Source organism: Piliocolobus tephrosceles, chromosome 3, assembly GCF_002776525.5.
Source record: "Piliocolobus tephrosceles isolate RC106 chromosome 3, ASM277652v3, whole genome shotgun sequence".
Lineage (NCBI taxonomy): Eukaryota > Metazoa > Chordata > Mammalia > Primates > Cercopithecidae > Piliocolobus > Piliocolobus tephrosceles.
In genome coordinates this window covers 65,048,301-65,067,681 of record NC_045436.1, presented here as the reverse complement: position 1 = coordinate 65,067,681, position 19,381 = coordinate 65,048,301, and positions in this window count along the sequence as shown.

The following is a 19,381-nucleotide window of genomic DNA, read 5'->3' as shown; positions in this document are numbered from 1 at the left end:
ATATATAATGAAAAGGACTGTGAGGAACACTTTGGCTTTCTTTTATCAAAGCCCTGCCATGTTCTGAAGTATTTTCTGGACCTCTTAGTATTGTATGTATAATCTTATATACCAAAATAAATATGGCTATAAAATTCAAATAGCATTCCACTTGAGAATAAATCATAGCATACCCTGCTATTTTTGCCTGCCTTCCTTTAAAGATGTGAAGATCTGAAAGAATATATGAAACCTAATCCCTTCCTGTGGTTTAAAAAAATATTGAGAACAAACTACATGAAAGTCTCAGCACATGCTTGCAGTCACTCCAAAGTAAATGTTTTCTCTATACCTTGGAGAAAAAGTGATTTTGTGACACTCTACTTTGGAAAATGAGCTAATATTTTTTCAAAGACAGCCTCATTTAGAAATATGTATACTTCAGAAGCATCACTTTTCCAAAACTCTATGCTTTGGAATAGTATTGCCTTGAGATTTTTAGATGTTAAAAAAGGGCACCCTACATCTTTTAGAAAGATGGGTTGCATTTAGCTGTATCATACTATTAAAGTATTGCACCAAATTATGAGTAGCATGGATTAACCTAGACTTTTCAAATATTTTATCACTCAACTAAACCTTATTGTATTTTCATACCTATTAAAATCTGTGTCATTCAGGAGCAATTCACAAAATCCTAGTTTATTGAGAAAGAAAATGAATTCCAAATTAGCAACCTTATCAGTCTCTTTTCCCCCTCAAAAAGCTTATGTAGCCTCAGTCATCGTTCTTAAAATGACAATAATCACACCTATTACACAGTAGTATAGTGAGAATTAATTGGGGGTTATATGCCAGATTTCCTACTCAAAATCTCATTTCTCTTCTATGCTCCAAACCATAGAAGAAAAATTACAACAAATTATTTATATAAAAATAGTTAGCAGATTTGTTAATGTTTCTTCAAAGGGGAAATATCACATACTTTTATTATTACTGTAACATTTGTGCAATGCCTTAAACTGCAATGTTCTTTGCACTAGGTGAACTTCAAACGGGAGTTTTCTGTACAAATTCTGGCTGTTGCCATTGAATGTCATATAGCTGAATGGCAAGCATTACCATTTTTGGTACATGACAAGTGCTCTGCTCGAGGAGCACCTGATTGGCATTACAATCGAAGTACAGGGGGATGCACTTTACAGAGGAACAAAACAAAGGCAGAAACAATTACTCTGAAAGCTTTTTTACATTCAGATCACTTTCAGTATGTCTGCAAATCATAAATAGGCTTCAAAGAATGAAAAGTCGGAAATTGGAGCTCATAGCCTATGGGTTTCCAGACAAATCTAGTCGTGGAATTGAAAATGACTAAATTTGACTTCCTTGTCAAAATTGTGTTTGCACAGGAATCTGACCTTTATCCTGTCTCCTTTCTCCCCACCTCTCCCGGAGCCCAATATCAAACACTTGTTTCAGTAAAGAAAAATTCAAGCTAACAGGGAAACTATAACACCACAGAGTAAACACTCACAGCAGCCTCTGTCTAAGGAGTTATACTTCAGAGAGCAGATGACTTTTTTCCTGAGAGAACTGCTGTTAGCTAATATATATGACAGTTCATGGGCTTTCACTGTAGTCAATCAGAAGCAAAAAATCAGACTGAAACTTGCAGACTGAAGCTTCTGAATTCGACTGTAATGGAAATTATCTGCAAGAGTCTTGGTTATTCAAAGTTTCAGTGATTTTCCCATATGCATTTTTGCTGAATTCATGTTTAATAAACAGGAAAGTCAAACCATGATTTTGCTTTTAAAAAGGCAAGAAAATACTAAAATATAAAGCTTTGAACTTATACATTGCTTTGTTAATTCTCAAGATCTACAGATCTGATTACATGTAAGTTTCTGTATTGCATATCAAAGGATAGATAAGCAAATTAGAAAATAGCAAATATTGTGCATAAATCTTTGGAATGAGTTAAGGCCCTTTCATCTGGTATTAAGGTGAGAGGAAACATGAGGCATAGGAAACTTTCCTCAGCACCAGATATGTTGAGGAAGCAGCTCAATTTACTAAAAGAATTCTTCGTCTTCTAAAGTTAAAATTTATCTTTAAGGAGAATCACAAACAAGTTTATTTATCTAAATTAGAAGTTATATTTCATTTCATGTGTTGATTTTTGGTACATGACAAACTATTATCATTGGTCTAAATATAAACTTCTGTTAGTAATCTTTGGTTTAGTCACATTTTCAGTTACTCATTTAATAATATAATGAATTCCTATTAATATTAGTCCACTGACCAAATCAAACACTAGAGCCTTATAAATAACACTTCTGAGGGCTCCTCTACCAAATCATTCCTCTATCATGCCCGCTTCCAGAGGGAAACCTATTCTAAATTTTGCATTTATTATGTGCAGTGAATGCCGAAATTAGCCACCTGGATCATCTAGGCCTGCGTCTTAGGGTCTCCTCATCCAAGGTCACTTCCTTTTTCAGAGGCAGCATGCATAGAAGTAGTGTGTGAGGACGGGCAGGCACTGGGAGTTATACAGGTCTAGCTCTAGTGTTCCAATGCAGTACCAGTCTACAGGGACATCCCAACTCCAGAGTTCTTTCTGGGGGCTACTAAGGCTATTTTTGAGACCATATCTCACTCCAATCGCTCTTTATTCTTTCACTTTCTATACAGACATCTCCTTCACATACTTTGTTTTCTAGGAATCCAGTCTTTGACATGATTCCTGTTCTTTTTTAAAAAAATAATACAGAAGTAATTGTATATCCATAAGCAAAAAACAAACAAACAGCAAAAAAAACCTTGACTTAAACCTCACTCCTATACAAAAATGAACTCAAATAGAACATGTACTCACATGTAAAATATAAAATTATAAAATTTTAGAAAAAAAGGATAAAAGATTTGCCATATGAAAAGATTTTTCAACATCATCAGCTTTTAGGAAAATGCAAATTAAGTCACAATGAGATACCTTTATACACCTATGAGAATAGCTAAAATAAAAACTACTGACAAGCCCAAATGCTAACGGGGATGTGGAAAACTGGATGACTTGTGTATTGCCGGTAGGAATGTAAAATGATACAGCCACTCTGGAAAACAGTTTAGCATCTTTCTATCATATAATACTAAACACATAATTACCATATAACTCAGCAATTGCACACTTGAAATATGTTTCCCAGAGAAATGGAAACTTATGTTTATGAAAAATAAAACCCTATCTATGAAGAATAGCAGCTTTATTCATAATAAATGAAAACTAGAAACAGCCCAGATGCCCTTTAATGGTGATTATGAAACAAACTGTGCTGTTTTTCTGCCAGGGACTACTACTTAGCTATCAAAACGGAAAAATCATTGACACATGCAGCAACATGGATGAATCAGGGATTTCTACAGCGTTATACAGGTGAATAAGGGTGAAAAAAGCCAATCCCCAAAACTTCCATACTGCATAATCTCATGCATATCAGATTCTTGAAATAACAAACTATGGGAGTATAGAATAGAGCAGTGATGACTAGGGTTTAGTGATGAGGTTGGGGAGGTATGGCTCCAAAAGGGCAACACAGGAGATTCTTGGGATAGAGTTGTTCTATATATTAACTGTAGTGCTGGATGCAGAATTCTACATGTAAAAACATTTTATTAAACTAAATATACACACATGAATGAGTACAAGTTAACTTGTAAAATCTGAATAAAACTGATGGTTTGTAACAACCTTAATATTCTGGTTGTGATTTTCTACAGTTTTGCAAGATGTTACTAACAGAAGAAATGGCATGAAAGGTGCGTGGGATCTTTTGTGCCATTTCTTACACTTGTATGTACATCTACAACTATTTCAAAATCATAATTCTAATTTAAAAATGTAATGCTTGTGTTTAAATGTTATAGTAGTAGTAGGTACTATAGATTCTTTGGTGTGGCTTTTCTTTTCTTTCTTTCACATACTCCCTAATTGATCCTATGTGACAGATTAAATACCAAGATTGATCCAATCCGCTGTATGTAGCTTTCTTTCATTCATATTTACTGCTATTTAATACTTGAATTTCTGACTATAACATAATTTATGTGTATGTTTTTCTATTGATTAGTGTTTGTGGTTTTTTAAGTATTTGATATTATGGACAGTGATGTGAACATCTTGCCCTTGGTATGCAAGTCTTTCTAGTTCATTGATCCGTTCCTTTCATTCCTTCTAATTTTGTGTTCCTCTTACAATTTGGTTTATTATTTTTCAGCTATTTTTCTTTTTTAGTATAAATATTTAAGGCTGTGTGTTTCTTTCAAAGCATTGTTTTTGTATTTTCCCATGAGTCTTGATGTACAATGTGGTTATATTTTCTTTCTTTCTTTCTTTCTTTCTTTCTTTCTTTCTTTCTTTCTTTCTTTCTCCTTTTTCTTTCTTCTTTCTTTCTTTCTTTCTTTCTTCCTTTTATTTTGTCAGAGTCTTGCTCTGTCACCTAGGCTGCAGTGCAATGGCATGATCTCGGCTCACTGCAACATCCACCTTCCAGGTTCAAGTGATTCTCTTGCCTCAGCCTCCCGAGTAGCTAGGATTACAGGCATGCACCACCACATCCAGCTAACGTTTGTATTTTTACTAGAGATGGGGATTTTACTATGTTGGCCAGGCTGCTCTTGAACCCCTGACGTCAGGTGATCCACTTGCCTTGGCCTCCCAAAGTGCTGGGATTACAGGTGTGAGCCACCGCACCCAGCCATATTTAGTTATTTCTAAATATTTTTTAGTTTTGAAATTTGTCAACTTTTTTTTTATCATAAATTGTTATACATTTTTTTATTTCCAAATATAAGGGAGTTTATTTATCTTTTTTAGTTGTTGTTCTTACACATTTTTAGCTGGATTTCATCATCCTGAGAAACATATATCTGCATGATACCTGCACTTTGAAATTTATTATTTCCTGCTTGATGGGCATAGAAAATGACCAATTTTGTGAAAGAGTTATAAACATTTAAGACAAACGTATTTACTCTAATTGGGGGCATAAAATTCTGTGTATCTCTATTACAATAAACTTGATATTTTTACTATTCAAATTATATTTATTTTTGGCTATTTGTACAATTAGTGAATAAAAGAAAACTGCTGAAATCTCTTTTTATATATTGGTAGATTTATTTAAACTTGCCAGTAAATCTATCCATTTTTTAATTCATATAATTTGAGGCTAATTTGTTAGACAATAGAGTTTAAATTGTTCCATGTTTTTTGTGAGTTTAAATTCTGATCATTTCCAGAGTAACCCTAAAAGGTTATTTTGCCTTAATGTCTATTTTTTTGTGATTATTATTAAGTCAGTTTTCTTTTATTTGCTCATTGCCTAAAAATGTGAGCTAATTTACTATGAATATAAAACATTTTATATTCTTTCTCCTGAGAACAGAAAATAATCAACATTCAGTACCTTAGATTACACTGGTATCACTTGTGGTTCAATAAATAACACAACTTATTAACAATTTTATAGTAAACTTATTCTACATTAGTTTATTACTTCTAGATATTCATTTGGAAGAACAAGGTATTAAAAATGTAGATGAGTTTTAGCCATTTCTTTAATTATTTATGAGTCATCTATGATACAGCATAAGTTCCCGTTTTTTGTTTCCCTGTTAGCATTATTTTATAAGATGTATGAAAGCTAAAAATTTCCCCTCCTAAAAAGGAGTAACAATAAAAGCTTATATTGTTGTTTTCTGCAACTTTTCATTTGTTTAAACTGCTTGATGTAAAAAGAAATTCCATTCTTATTCAAAGTCTCATGGAAACAGAACAGGCACTGACTGTTAATGCATGTCCAATTTAACCTGATCTTCCAAAGTAGGGTATTTAACAAGGTTGATAGCAATTACTGTGCACAGTTTTTCAACTTTGTCTCCCAGGCACATAGTTGCCTTGTCTATCTTTCAAAACTACAGTTCTAATCATGTAAATCCTCCCAGCTCCCATCTTGAAACACCCATGGCTATCCATCGATTTCAGATCTATATTGACAGTGTTTGACCTATCTCTCAAAGCCAGATTATCTCCTAACGGGATGTGAATTTACATTTACAAATTCATTTCATACTATTTGCTTTCATTACCTATGTACCAAACTTAGGGATGATACATATTCTACCCTTTAATCATGTTGGTTTCTCTTTTTGGTTGGTCCTTTATCCTATCTTTACACATTCCAGTATTAACCATCTTTTATTGTCCTGTTCAGATAGGATTGCAACTCTTCAATGAACCCTGCCTTAGGCCTCTCTACACTGCAAATATCCTCTCCTTCCTCTGAATTACAACTTAGCACATTATCTGTGGAAAATAGAAAGTATGACTTCTATTATAATGTGTTTGCATGCCTTCAATTTCCCAGCAACTTTTCATTTATGTGGTCTTTTGTGATTGGCTTCTTTCACTTGTCATAAGGTTTTGAAGGTTCATTTATGTTGTAGCACTTATCATACTTACTGATTTATAGAGCTGAATAATGTTCTACCATATGGATCTACATTTTATTTATCTATTCATGAGCTGATGAATACTTGGGTTGTTTCCACTTTGGGGCTATTATAAATAATGGTGCTATAAACATTCATGTACAAGGTTTTGTGGGAATATATGTTTTCAGTTCTTTAGGGTACATACCTGGGAGTAGAATGTCTGGATCATATGGTTACTCCATGTTTAATCATTTGGGGACCCGCTAGACCTTTTTCCAGAGCAGCCGCACTGTTTTACATTTATACAACCAGTGAAAGATGGCTGTAATTTCTCCACATCTTTGGCAGCATTATTGTTATTTTTAAATTATTATAGTTATCCCAGTGGATATGAAATGCTGTCTTAATAGGATTCTGATTTAAATATGTATTATCTTTTATTCTGTTGAAATGGTATATTACACTCATTGATTTTCAGATATTAAACTGACTTTGCTTTCCTGGAACAAATCCCAAATTGGTCATGGTATATAATCCTTTATTTTTTTCTTTTAAAAAATTTGTAAAAATGTAAGGGGATACAAATGCAATTTTGTTACATGGATATATTGTGTAGTGATGAAGTCTTGGCTTTTAGTATATCCATCATTCAAATAATATAAATTGTACCCATTAAATAATTTCTCATCACCCATCTCCATTCTACCTCCACTCTTCTGAGTCCCCAATGTCTATCTTTCCACTGTCTACATCTATGTGTACATATGTATAATCCTTTACACAAAATATTACATTGCATGTACTAGTATTTTGGGGAGTATTTTGGTGTCTGTATTCATAAAAGATATTGGCTTGTAGTTGTCTCATGATGTCATTATCTAGCTTTGGTGTCAGGACAATACTGGCTTCATATGATGAGTTGAGAACTGTTCTCTCCTCTTCTACTTTTGAGTTTGTAAACATTTGTTTTCTTATTGTTTTATAGTTCAACTATTGTAAAACAATTTCTTTACTTAATCTAGAATGTATTATTTGTATAAAAAAGATTTCTTTTCATATTAACAGATAACCAATTGAAGCAGCATTTGTTAAATTATATTCTTAATATCATTGATTTGGAAAGTTATTTTGTAATGTTAAATTTATAGATTATACTCTTAAGTATCTCAGTCCTCGTTTTCTTTATCAAACATGACTTAGTTTTATCCACTTTCTTATTTGTCTGGATTTTCTAGAGTGTGGAGTCATTCTTTCAAGATGAGCCCAGACTTCCTGGCTGCCACAGTGGTATTGCTCCCCTGGCAAAGCCTGTATAATATTGTGTTGCTCAATACAGCTTGTTCAGTTTTATAATTAATGAAAGTCTCTTCCACAGGTAACAGATTGATTGAATACTATGAAGTTTTTCAGTATTGTTGTAAATTTAAATACACTTCTGGAGTTTTCACAGGTAAAACATTTAATAAACCTTCATGGGGCAAAAAATAATAATAATAATAATAGTCTTCTCAAAACCCATAGACCTGTACAATACAAAGACTGAATCCTAATGCCAACTATAAGTGTACCAATATTTGGTTCATGAATTGTAACAAATGTACCATACTAAAGCAAGGTGTTAATAGTACCAAAAAACTTTGAACAGGAGGGAAGAAGGTATATAGGAACTCTGTGTTTTCTGCTCAATTTTTCTGTCAACATAGAAGTGCTTCAAAATAAGTTAATCAATTTAAAATAGATTAATTATATGTATGACATTTTGAAGAGCTGTATAAATCATAGCTGGTTTTAAGAGCAGATTTTCGGTATAGATAGGATCACTTGGCAAAACCGAGCTTCACAGTTTCACACTATCATGCATGACCAGTGCACTCTTTCCTTTTACTCCACACCCCAAAGATCCTTTGCAGAAACACAGTCCTTCCTGTCCCTTGTGACCTGTTTTGTTTGTTTGTTTTAAGAAATAGGTTTCTGCTCAATAATATTTAAATTACCACGACTGTGACAGTGGCATGTCTCTTTTCATCTGACTTAGCTGATTGTTTCTCTTTTTGTCTGAGTCTTGATAAACCCTTGAAGGTAATATGCCTGAGATAGCAGCATCCCTTCTCTGTTAGGCTGTTGCTTCTCAATAAGTCATAGCAAAGAACGAAGTTTATCTAATTCCATGTACAAGCCATCACTGAAATAACCTGAATACTCATCAAAGGAAATAGAACTGAATAACTTAAAATTTAATCGAGTAGAATATTTTCCTGCTATCAAAATGAAATTTTAATGAACATTTAATAACATGGAAAACATTCTCAATATGCTAAGTGGAAAAATAAAAATAAAAATCCATGTATACATATGAAAGAAATCACATCAAAATGAGCTACCCTATCTAGAATTTCCTGGGAAAACAAACAAACAAACAAAAAGTTAAATAAATAAATTCTCTACTCTGTCATGCATGTAAACACAACATTAAGTTGTCTTTTAGAGAAACTGCTTAAAATTTTTCTATTTTGGTACAACTTCAGATTGATAGAATAGTTGTAAATGTAATGCAAATAGTTCTTATGTATTGTAATGCTGATATCTTTCATAACCATGAGGTATTCATTGAAAATAAGAAATTACTGTGAAGCACTAAAATATACGCTACATATTTTATTTGGATTCACCAGCTTCCCCTCTAACGTCTTTTTTCTCTTCCACATTATCTTATTCCGTTTAGTTGTCATATTTCCCTTGTGTCCTCCAATTTTGACAGTTTTACTGTGTTTTCTTCTTTTTCATAACCTTGACAGTTTTGAAGAGTATTGTTCTCATGTTTTGTTGAATCCTTCTCAACTTAGGTTTGTCTCATGATTTCATATGATTATACTGGGATTGGTGTTTTTTGGAAGTCTACTACAAATGAGAAGTGCACTTCTTATTGGGTGATATAAAGGGATACATAAAATCAACAAGATTTATTACTAGTGACATTAACTTTGATCACTTGGTTAAGATGCGACCCTCTGGTTTCCCTATTATAGAGTCACTTTTTTTCCTCTTTCTGCACCCTGTTCATCAGAATGAGTCACTAAGTTCAGCCACATTGAAAAGCAGGGGAATTAGGTGAGAAGATATTTTAAACCAGTGTTTTAAACCTTTATTCTCTCCATGGCTTTAAATGGTAGGTGTCTTCCTGATTAACAATACGTGGCCTACTCATTACTTATCAGTGTCTGCCTCTGGAAGGTGATGGGTTAGCTTTTAAGGTGTCACAGAGATTTCAAGTCAAAGTTACACATCCCACTTGACCATAATATTAACTCAAACCATCTGAAACCTATTAAATAATGGTGAAAATTCAAACTAAGTTCTAGCTAATGTGCATGATGAACTTATTTTAGACTTTCCACGTGAGGTGCTCCATCATGTATTTCACATATATCCTGATGAAGTTGAATTCAAATCATTGTGAATATTCCCTCTCTTTTTGGTGCTATTTCCACAGCTATTTTGCATGATGTGATAATACACTGGAAAACAGATAGAGAGGGATTTCTTTTTTTTATTTTTATAGATAAAAATATTGTTTTATTCTGGGTAGTTGTAACATCAGTGATTCTATTTTTTTAATCTTTTGGTATTCACCAAATTTTTCTCAATCTCATATATTGCCTTTATAACAATAAAAAAGATAATATTATACTTTTTTAAAGTAATGGATCTATGCAAGATATGTCTACTAATGAAAATACGATATGACGTAGAATAGAGAAAGAACTTCAATCTCAGAAGTCTTTTTCTATCACTTAAATAAAATTGAGTGGTTCCAGTGGTGTTGGATCCCTGAGTCTTTGCTGACACTTTTTAACATTCTGTTCGGTTGTCCACCTATGTTCTCTCTGCTGTCATTTGCAGTGGGCTGAGGGATTCGTGAATGTCTTTCATAGAATAAAGAAAGAAAGAAAAATATCCAAAGGAAATGAAAACTTCTGGAATCGGACTGGTCCTCAAGTCATGTAGCTTTTTACCTCATAAATATATCTTAGATACAGGCCCTCCTTTTTATTATCTTCTGCACCACAGAATTATTTCATGCTATCATTTCCTGAAACATTGCAATAACTTGGTGACCTCTGTCACTATTCACTGTTTAGTTAAGACAACTACATATTGTGGTCAGATTGACCTGCTTGCATTCAAACATATAATATCACTTTCTGTAGTAGACAGAATAATGGGTCCCCAAAAGATACAGTCATGTCTCAGAACCTATAAATGTGATCTTAGTTGGAAAAGGAGCCTTTGTAAACATAATTAAGTTAAGAATCTCAAGATGAAGTCATCCTGGATTATCCAGATGGGCCCTAAATTCTAAGTCTCCTTAGAAGAAACACAGAAGGTACTGACACACAGAGAAGAGAAGGCCACATAAACATAGAGGCAGAAATTGAAATTATATAGCCACGAGTCAAGAAATGCCTGGAGACACTGAAAGAAGGAAGGATTCTCTCCTAGTGTCTTCAGAAAGAGTGCAGGCCAGCCAACACCCTGATTTCAGCACTCTGGTATCTAGGATTGTGATGAAATTAATTTATGTTGTTTTAAGCTACAAAATTTGTGGAGGTTATGACAGCCCTAGGAAAATAACACATTTTCCAATTTATACATTCGTGTCAGATTTCCGTGAACTAAAATGGTGTTTTTCAGGCTTGAGAACTCATAAGTCTTAAGAATATTTATTTGTGCCCCTCTGGTTCATGACTCTCATTTTTTGGTAGACAGAATAATGACTCCCCCAAAGGTGTCTATGTCCTAATCCCCACAAGCTATGAATTTCTTATGTTACATGTCTATATTAGTCCATTCTCATGCCACTAATAAAGACATACACACAACTGGGCAATTTACAAAGGAAAGAGGTTTAATTGACTCACAGTTCAGTATGGCTGGGGAAACCTCAGGAAACTTACAATCATGGCAGAGAGAGTAGCAAATACATCCTTCTAGGAGTGTATACCTCATGGTGACAGGAGAGAGAAAAATGAGAACTGAGCAAAGGGGGATGTCCCTTATGAAACCATCAGAACTCATAAGAACTTACCGTCACAAGAACAGGATGGGGGAAACTTCCCTCATGATTCAATTACCTCCCAGCAGGTCCCTCCCACAACACGTAGGGATTATGGGAACTACAATTCAAGGTGAGATTTGTGTGAGGACACAGCCAAACTATATCAACATCAAAAAGGAATCAAGGTTGCAGATGGAACTAAGCTCACCTTACCTAGGTAAGATAATACTGGATTATTTGGGCAAGACCAATGTAATCACAAGGGTCTTTAGAGTGGAAGAGGGAGACAGAAGAGGAATCAAAGTCAGAGGAAAATATGACTATGGAAAAGGTCTGAGCGATGTGATTCAAGAACTCGACTGGCCTTTGCTTTAAAGATGGAGGAAGCGGGCCACAAACCAAGGAATGTAGATGTTCTGAAGGCTAACCTGGGGAGGACAAGGAAATAAATTCTGTCCAATAGAGTCCAGCAGGAATGCAGCCCTGCCCTTGATTTTAGCTCAGCGAAATTCATTCCGGACTATGAGACTCCAAAACTGAGATCATAAACTTGTGTTGTTTAGCCACTAAATATATGGTCATTTGTTATGGCATCCATAGAAGCTAATGCACCATATATGTTTTAAATTCTTATTGAGTAAGAAAACCGTGCAGTGTTTCTCCTCTAAGCAAAGTTTAGTAGTTTAATAAACTTGTCTTTTTTTTTTCTAAAAGGTAGATTATGTATGCTTTTTTTCTTCTTACATGCTTGTCATATTTTTAATTTTTTTCCTGGAATTAAATGCAATTGGTAATTTTTAAAAAGATCAAATATTTCCCCAGGGAAAGAAAACAATTGGTTTTGTTTCTTTGGATAAGTAATTGCCTTATTTGTACCTTGAATTACTCAGACATGCTTCACTGATTGAACTGAAATATAAATTATGTTTCTAATAAATATTATTTCTCAATCAACATGTTCCTGCTGTTAATAAAAAATAACTGGCTAATAAATTAAATCACAATAACATAAACAGGATGAGAAAGATAGGGAAGATGAAAATAAATTTGGACTAAAAATTAAGAAACATATACTCCAATTCTGGTTTTGACATAAACAAAAAGTAAGCAAATTACTGAACCATCATAGCTCTCAATTTCCTCCTCTATGAAGTAAGGAATGAACTTTAATATATAATTCAAGGGTTCTACTTCTCTCTATATTAGTTTACTAGCTTGACAAGTTCATTCTATGAAACTGGCAAATAGGCCTGAGAATGAGGAGATGTCATGCTCATTGAGAAGTATAATTGTCTTTTTGTACTGTGACATAAGGACAGTCACAGAGAGAAGCAAAAGTCTCATTGGGAGTCTCAAAGCCTGCTTAGACATTTAGATAAACTTAATGTGCAAACTGGAAACAATATAAGAAGAGTATTTTGACCTCTTTACAGACCCTCTGATCTGCTTACCACCTCAGCTCGAAATACACAAAAGATGAGGCTGCAAGAACCATTAGTTTTGGCAGTATAGACATTCCAGTGAGCATTCTAATTTTTTTTTTTTTTTTTTTTTTTTGAGCAGTGAGCATTCCTAAACGAATAACTTTCATCACTCACATTGGCATGCTCAGTAGGTGGAAGTCAGAAGTAGTATACTTAGATGAAGTTGAACTATAAACACAGTAAAGTTTCTTACCAAGGGTGAACACATTTGCAGAACAGATTAGGAATTTTGTTAATATTTGATATTGGTATTTTTTAATAATGTCTTTACAGTTTTATCCCTAAATCCCTCCCACAAAAATTAGAATTAGAAAAAGCTTGAAAAATTGATATCTGTTTGAATACATTAATGTTACATAATATTTTTATTCTCATTTTTATTTTATTTGTAGTTAATCAAAGCAGAAAAAAAATCTATTTTTAAAGAAGATAATAAAACAGAAAGGCAAGACTGAAATTGAGTAATTTACCCTTAAATATTTTCTTTCTTGGTTTTATATATACTAGATAAAAACAATTATTATGGTCATATGTTTAAAGCACCACTTCAACTAGTCTTTGAGTTAGAATAGCCCTATTTTCTTGATAAGACCTGGATAGCTTTATGTCACAATAAACGTAGACAGTAACAGTTCTACATTGCAGAGGCGGAGGAAGATTTGATTGTGTGATATGCTGTATGGTATAGCCATTTAATGGCTATAATAAATAAACAGACACTTGTCAAAAGACCAGCATAGCACAGATGCAAGCAAAACTGTAAATGGTCATTGAATTTCAAATTGAACTGAGGCTCTATACATTTGAGTTATTCAGAACTTCGTCAGAGCAGCTTACAGGCTAATTTTCCTGATGCACAAAAGCACTAGCCATAATCTAGGAATGCCTTCCTCTCATTTTAGAAGAATGGATTTAAATGTAATTTATTTCCCCTGATGAGTCAACGTTGATTTTTGTTTATTTAGGTCTCAGTTAATGCCAAATAGGCATCTGTGCTAGAACTCTAAATTATTTTCAAATGTGTTAGTCATAAATTGCATTCTTTAAGTGGTATTATCACTTGCAATAAACTATTATTTTTATTCCGTCGTGATCCCTGGAGGTGTTTGTGTCCCAGTTGCCATCTGACAGGCATTGCTAAGCCAGTGGTCCCTTTTTCTTTCTCAGATTAGTCATCACAGTGCAGTGTTCATTATGAAGGTCTCTTCTATAAATGAATAATAAGAAGCCAACTATGCTCAAAATCAAACATGAAAATAAATGGAATCACTTTAAGAAAACTTGAATGGGAGATGTTCTAGGTTTATGCATAGCTTTGCATCTTTTACGTAATCACCAAACATTCTTGTCTGCTGTTTTATTTTTATTGTCTTCAGGTAATTCATTGTCTCTAAGTCATGTGATTTCTATTTCTTTCTTTCCTCAGTCACTCACTCTCTCTCCTACGTGGGCATGTTTGGCTTGCCTATGCTATTGTAATCTTTAGTAAGCATATGGTTTTCTCAATAGGATGCTTTATAGTATTTCTCTGACATTGTTTGGCATCCTACGTAGAATGTCAGCTTACATCCTTGTAGCTCTAATACATAATAGAATATACTCTTGGGTGAGGTAGAAAGCAAATTCGTGTCTGGTAGGCGGAGACATAAATATCTGGGCAGACTTAAGGGTGGTATGGAAGTTAACTAACTGATGCAGCTTTTAATTCTACCTGTTTGCGCCAGGAAGATCATAAGACAAAAGAATGAATGAAGCAGAAGTAAAATCAGAATGACCTATATTTTCCTTCATAGAAAATCAAAATCACCTCTACTTGTGAAGAGGTGTTAATTAGCAGTTTTCTTAGTAGAGAACTGGCATCCAGAGCTTTGATCACAACAGATCCTGAGTAGGACTGTGAACTAAAGTTTCAGGTTGTAAGCACTTAAATAAAAAAGCCTACTTTTTTGCAACTGACATTTTTCCACCTAGGGCCATGCTTGGATGGTCACTTGAAAACAACTATTGACTAATGTATTATGGGGCTTCCACTTGACTCTAAAACTATATCCTATGAAATATCTGTGATGCATAGACAATGTCCTGAGTATGTCTTTAGCAACTTCGGTGCAGATGATACTACCTATATTCATGTAAAAATTTATTTACAATATTAACATTGATAAAATTCATTGATAATGATTCATGCTGCTGCCAGCATCCCAGGGACCAAAGATACTGTTTGTTTTTCATAGAAAAGAAAATCAGGAAAATTATGTATGAAAGAAAATTAGACATAAAATTTTATGAGAAAAAGGTTTTCCAGATGCGCATCCTATTCTTCCAACCTCAATTTATACATTTGTTCACTGATGCAGACTACCTTTTATTTTTTACTTGCCAATCTCTCCTACAAAATTGTAACTGACTTAAGGATGAAGAAACCTAGACCCATATGAAATGATATTGGGTACAGAATTTTAACTAGACTAGACTATTTTAAACACTGTGTAGGCTACAAGCTAGCTATGGGTCCACAGCAAAGAGTAGGACAATGATAAGAATTTCAAATGATTTAGGCAGGAATTTGGCAACAGATAAATCCAAGGAAATAAGTCCTCAATTTCTTTATTTTCCTTATCTTCTCACTCTTATCTGTTTCACCTTTACTTTCAAAGTACTGAATTTTTGAAGACAAATTAGACAGGATTTAGCAGGCAGAGGCAAAGATGAGGTTGTTATTTAAGGGAACAATCTGAACAAAATGAGGATTGTAATTGGCGAAGTAGCCCAGAATGGTTAGAGTACAAGATGTACAAGAGATGAAAGAGGCATAATCTTGGCAAGATCATTTTGGACTATATTATGGAATCGAGGGGAGAGGTTAAATTATTGATTAAGGAGTTTAAACTTAATTCAGGAGGCAAGGAGGAACCATTAAAGGCCCTAACTGTAAAAAAGTTACTAAATTATGATTGTGCTTTAAGAAGTTTACTCTGTCAGTGGTGTTTACTCATTGACATCTACTCATCAACTATTTGTTGTAAAAATAAAAAAAAAACATACATTAAGTGTTCTGAGAGATAAAGAGATTATCATGATAAAGCTGTCTTTATGAGAGTGCAATTTACAGAACTATTATAAAGTGCATGTAATAGCTATGCTATCTAATACAAGTGATAAATATCTTAAGTGCATGAGAGAATTTGAGAAGAGAAAGAAGTTTTTTTCTGACTATTGGGAAGACTACTTATAAGGCTAAAACAAGGGGCTGTGCAAGAGATAATAAAACATTTCAACCACCAAAATAACTGCATTCAAAGTACAGACACAAGAGATGCTATAAAAGTAAACTCAAGCAACTTGGCTGCTGTTTTGATTAGTGCATAGTGGAAAAAAGAATTGAAATGGCTGAACATTTTCAAGCCTAGAGAATCGGGATTTATTTGTTTTTTTTCATTCATTAATTTGGCATATATTTATGTTGTGATGACCACACAATAGAATTATTTTAGTTATTAGGATTGACGGATGAAAATGCTAGTCCTCATGTAACTTACTTTCTAGTAGAGAAATAATAATGACATAAACAGAAAAACAGCATTGAATGATCAAAACTAGAAACCAAGAGAAGAGGTTGCTTGTAAAAGAAGACGTAATTTGTTTAACAACCATTTTGAGTTAGAGTAGCTGATGAGGTATGACTTTAAACAGAGAGGAGTGCCAGAAAGATTGACTGTTACTTATCCAGTAGAAATGGCTCAAACAAAAAATGAGGATGAATGAGCTCATCAATGGAGGAACTGAAGAGAAGCAAAAATAGGGATTAGGATAGAATCTTAAGGGAATACTTGCATTTAGAAAATGAAATGTTGAATAAGAATACATTAATGAGAAAAAAAGAGAGATGAAAATTTGTAAGCAATAATAAATACTAAAATATCAAAGAGTTTTTTAAGCTAGGAGATTACATGGCTAAATTCAGCAGAGAGTAAGAGGATGTAGACTGAAAAACATGCCAGTTATTAAACAGTAATGGGGGCAGAAGCTAGATCATAAATCAGTTTTAGACATGGAAGAAAGCAGAGAGACTGGAGAAGAGCTTGAGAGAGAGGTAAGTAAGGAGGAAAGTTATTTTAAGACTGATAGATATGGTCATGAGTAAAAATACTACAGCTTCACTTTCACAATTACTTTCATGAATGATCAAGTTCCTAAGTAAGTCATCAGCACTTAAGCTCAGCTTGGTTCTTTCCCAAGCAAAAATGAGGATGTAAAGAGCAGAAAAAGAAGGACAATGCGAAGTAAGAAAATAACAAATCAGTCAAAGAGAAAGTATGAGAAGGCTGTATTGAGAGCACACATAGAGCCATGGAAAGAAAAATGGGAATGCTGTCCTCAGAAGTGTGTTAGATATGCATGCTATGGCCTGAATGTGTGCCCCCAACGTTCATATGCTAAAGTCCTAACCTACAAAGTGAAGGTTTTAGGAGGCATTGGCTTTTATGAAGTGGTTAGGTCATAAACGATGAGCCCTCGTGAATGGGATTGGTGCCTTTTCAAAGAGGTCACAGAGCTGATTTGGTCCTTCCACTATGCGAGGACATAGCAAGAAGGCACCATCTATGCACGAGAAAGTGCTCTCCAGACAGTGAATATGCTATGATCTTGGACTTCCCAGCCTCTGAAACTGTGAGAAATAAATGTCTGTTGTTTATAAGTCACCCAGTTTATGATTTTTTTTAAAATAACAGCCCAAATATACCAATACAATGCAGAAAGAGATGGTGAATATAAAGTACAGGAATAGTAACAAGGAAAGCTAAGAAGACATCTTTCAAATAGTCTTAATAATCTCGATAAATTAGAGCAAAATTATTCAGCAATTTGAAGGGTTTTGTCTAGGCTTAGAGACATTAAGAGTAAAGACGGTTTGAAATAGCTGACAAAGAAAATAAAATTATGATTCAACAGGAGATAAATAAAATGATTACTCACCAGCCTAGAAGGCTTAGTTTAAATTAGAGAGCATTTATCTGGAATGAATCAATACATATGATTTTATTATTTCCTCCAGTAAGCATTGGCTGCCCAGTAGCAGATGAAAAGGTCTGAGTGATCCTGATTCCCCTTTCTCATATTCCACCAATCTTGTTACTGGCAGGGACTGGGGTGATCCATCTGGTGTCAGATGAGAGACAAAAGGTTTTTCTCTTCATGTTCTCCATGGTTTGTTTTACCTCTTTGATGAAAAGAAGCTGTATGCCAAAGTGTAGAAAGCAAAGTCACCAAAATATAAGCCCACTCATCTATCACTGACAGTGCTTCAGACTTATTCAGCCCTGTTGTCGCGCTGATGAGTGGGGATAGAATTGCCAGCAACCTGAGGAGAAAAGTTCTCAGAAAGTTAAACCAAGTGGGAATAATTAATTTTCCCAAGCAGGGAGTGAAATGTCTCTCCAAGAGCAGTAGGGAGGTCACACCTGACCTTCAGAAACTCTGTATTATGTGGCAGGAGCCCCAAGTCCTTTCTGTCACTTTTCTAACTCCTCCTGGGGGAGCCTGAAAGACTTAATGCCAGGTAAGGCTACTTGATCCTTATGGACATTTCCAGTTTTGGCCCTCTGTGAATGTAGAAAATATAATGGCATTGAGCTTTAATGTGCATGATTATGACTCAGATCTTAGGCTCAACCGCAAAACTCAACTGGGAACAGAGTGAATATAGTCTCTGATTGTCAGGAGTAAACGAGTCAAACATATATATAATTCATATAATAATTTAGACAGTAAAATAGCCCAACAAAACAGGAAGGCTTTTTCTTTTAAACTTTAAAGGAGACCATTTTCCTAATATAGGCTTAAAAGGAGGCATATATTCATGTAATCCAACCACTTAAAATTAAGAGAAATCTCTCATCAGAGAATTTTAAAACTACTATAGCTTCTCTTTTACGATTAATTTTGCTAATGGTCAAGTTCCTAAGTGAGGCAGTATCACTTAAGCTCAGCTCTATTCTTTCCCAAGCAAAGGGTCTGTTGAAAGGATGCCGTAATAAAGCCAAGATAGGGCTCCTTTGTGCCTTTTGATGGAGTGAGACAGAATGGCATCAGATTGGGGATAACTTGAAGCACTATCGCTGCTATATGAGGAGATAAAACAGAAAGCAGTCCGTGTCTCTGAGTTGTTTTGAAGCAGAAGCCTGTGCCTGAGCAAGGAATATTTGTAACTGGAACTGACTGTAGTCTGAACTAAGAACTGCCGTTGGCTGTGAGTAATGAATTCTGTGCCTGAGGTCTATGTTATTGCTTCTGTTATTCAGTAGCTTGGTTCCAAGGCAAATTCTGCTGGACTTGGGCACATTTATAAATGAATAGTATA